At 38.5% G+C, this 3,198-nt stretch overlaps 1 pseudogene; it reads left to right on the top strand.

Annotated features, from left to right (window-relative positions):
• The first annotated feature begins 2,528 nt into the window (after positions 1–2,528).
• On the top strand, positions 2,529–2,647 carry LOC112476302 (annotated as a pseudogene).
• The last annotated feature ends 551 nt before the right edge of the window (positions 2,648–3,198 follow it).

Consider the following 3,198-nt stretch of genomic DNA (forward strand, 5'->3'; position numbering starts at 1 on the left):
CCTTGGACTTTGACTCCCAGTGAATTTATCCTGTAACCACCTCAGTAAAAAATATCATCTAGTGTCAAAATTATTCTTGAAAACTTAAATTGCCTATACGGTTGACCCTATTGGAATAATGGGTTTGAGCTATGCGGGTCCATTTATATATTGATATTTTTCAATAAATCTGTACAGTACTGTAAATGTATTTTCTCTTATGATTTTCTTTTCTCTAACCTACTTTATTGTGAGAATGCAGTATAGAATACATATAACACAAAATATATGTTAATCGAGTTTATGTTATTGATAAAGCTTCTGGTCAACCGTAGGCTATTAGTAAAGTTTGGGGAGTTAAAAGTTATACTTTGATTTTCGACTGCTTGGGAAAGTGGCACCTCTACCCCCTGCACTGCTCAAGGTCAACTGTATTGTATGTAGTACAGAAGGATGCTCCTATTTTGAAGGCACTTAGGACTCAGGCCAACAGAAGGATAGCAAATCCAGATCACCCATTTCAAGCTTACGCTGGGGCCTATGCTTATTGAATAGAAGGGTCCATGGAATCGCCCAGGCTTCTAAAGCATTATTTCTCTCTTCTGTCTTCAGCATATGTAGCTTAATTTATGTAAGTTAAATGGATGGTCAGGTGCCTACTCCGAATCAGAAACTGTGCTGATCAGTGGGAGTCAATACTATTACTACTACTACCAGCAATTAAACTATTAAGAGCTGAATGTATGCTGGGCACCACTGTAGGAGGTTTGCTAACTCATTTAATACCAATGATGAATAAGCATTGCCCTGCTTTCAAAGAACTCATTTAGGGAAGCGATTCTAAATTCTGGCTGAATATTGGAATCATTTGGGGGAGCTGTTAAAACACTCCTATGTGTGGGCTCCACCCCAGAGATTTTGCTTTAATTGGACAAGGGTAGAGCCTGAACACCGGAGTTTTAGCAAAGCTCTCCAGATACTCTTATGTGCAGCCAGGATTGAGAACCACTGAGCCAGAGTGAAGGAGGAAGACATGTAAACCAACAGTGACAGATGAGTGTGCCCTGGCTGCTAAGGGAGAACACGGGTTGGACACCTGACCCAGATAACTGAAGGTCAGGAAGAGATTCCAAGAGGAAGTGAAATGTGAGAGGGGGTCACTCTAGGTCTGTCACTGACCGAGGTATATTCCAGGGGAGTTTCTGTTCCCATGTTCCCATCATACTTCTTTGACTCACAGTTACCCAGTTAGCCCTGTCCCAGATGGAACCTGTTAGTTTTAAAGACTCTGAGCCAGTTATAGTCAAACTAGCACTCGTGGGGGTCAGGCTCCCACTGCCCCCCCCCATTCGCCTCATGAAGCCAGGCATTGGTCTTAACACCCCATAGGAGGTACCTGTTCTCTGCCTGAGTCTGGGGGTCAGCAGCAGAGCCTCTAGCCCCAGAGGGACTGATCAGGACTGGGAATCAAGAAAAAGTAAGCTAGCTTGTTAGAAGAACCTCCCTTTTTTGACAACACCTTCATATCCCAGCACAATCTTTAGGGTGAGGATTGGGGTCTTGACCACAGAACTCCTGATTAATATTGTAGCTGCACTATAGATCAAATATATTTTAGGTTTGGGGGTTGAGAACTATTCATAACATTGCTTTGGATGGGTAAATTTACTCTGGTTCCAAACAACCAAATGGCAAAGAATCCTTAGAATACAATCCAGCTATGAAAATCGAGTCCATATAGTATACATTATAATCTAAGATAATAATCAGAACTGATAAAGTGTGTATGCAATATGAAATATATTTATTTTAAAATCTACATTTGACCTAACTACATCAATGTGTCACATACTAAATTGTTTACTACATGCAACAAAATGGGAGAGGGCAAACAAGAGCAAAAACTCTGGGAATAACTCAGATTTCCAAAAATGGGAGATTGGTTAAACTAATTATGTTATATTCATAAAATGAAATACTATGTAACTATTATGAATGATGCTGAAGAAGCATATTCATTGACATGGAAAGATGTTTATAATATTGTACACTGTGAAAAGGCAGGTTACAAAATTGTGTTCCTAGAGACTAATTTCATGACTAACACAAAGCAGTTATTCAATAAATATTGTTGAGTAGCAAAACAATAATATTATACATAGATCCCTATTTAAATTGAAAACTAGGCAAATATATTTTTTAAAAGAATTATATACATTAAAGTGATTACAGAGATTATCTCTGAGTGACAGGATTATGCGATTTTTTTTTCCCTCTTTATCTCTTTTTGGTCATTTTTTAACAATAAGCATGTACTACTTTTGTCAAGTTAAAAAATAAAAATAAAAAGGCTTCGGATTTGCGATTTATAAATCTCTATAGTCTAAATGTCTTTGTGTAGATGATATTCCTTCAGAGGATTTATAGTTTTGAAGGCCTGCAAATGGATACATCTCCAGTCTGAAACTTCCTTGGCCATTTGTTTAAGTAAGTACAATTGTTACATGTGATTTACAGATCATAAAACTATTTTTTAAATGTTATCTTTGGTCTACGGCCATGCTACCCTGAGCAAGCCTGATCCCGTCTGACCTCGGAAGCTAAGCAGGCTCAGGCCTTGTTAGTACTTGGATGAGAGACCACCTAGGAAAACCAGGTGCTGTCGGCATAAAAAATAAAAAAACAAGGGATTGTAAGCTGACAAGGTCCTTGTAATCTGTGAGTTCAACCAAGGGTTGCCTCACCTAAAAAAATAAAAAATAAAAAAAATAAAAAATGTTACCTTTGGATATTTTAAGGTGATGAATTCTGTGTGATAGTGTAATGATGGATACATGACACTGCATTTGTCAAAACCCATTATAACTAACTTTACAACACAGAGTTATCCTTAATATATGCAAATTTTTAAAAAATTATTCAGGAGGTAAGGCAATCCCAGGATAGAATACAGAGTATGACAAAAGAATCTAAATGTACTACGAGTATATAAAACGACCTTACTGAAGGGTGTGGGCAAAGAATTGGTAACCTACATAACCTTGGAAATGAATGGAGTCTGTAAGACTAAAGGAAAAAGGAACTGTACATAAACCCTGTAGTCCAGGGGTCCCCAAACCCAGGGCTGCAGACTGGTACCAGCCTGTGGCCTGTTAGGAACCAAGGCCACACACCAGGAGGTGAGCGGCAGGCAAGTGAGCAAAGCTTCATCTGGATTTG

The sequence above is a fragment of the Pteropus alecto genome, unplaced genomic scaffold (genome assembly GCF_000325575.1).
Source record: "Pteropus alecto unplaced genomic scaffold, ASM32557v1 scaffold12, whole genome shotgun sequence".
Taxonomy (NCBI): domain Eukaryota; kingdom Metazoa; phylum Chordata; class Mammalia; order Chiroptera; family Pteropodidae; genus Pteropus; species Pteropus alecto.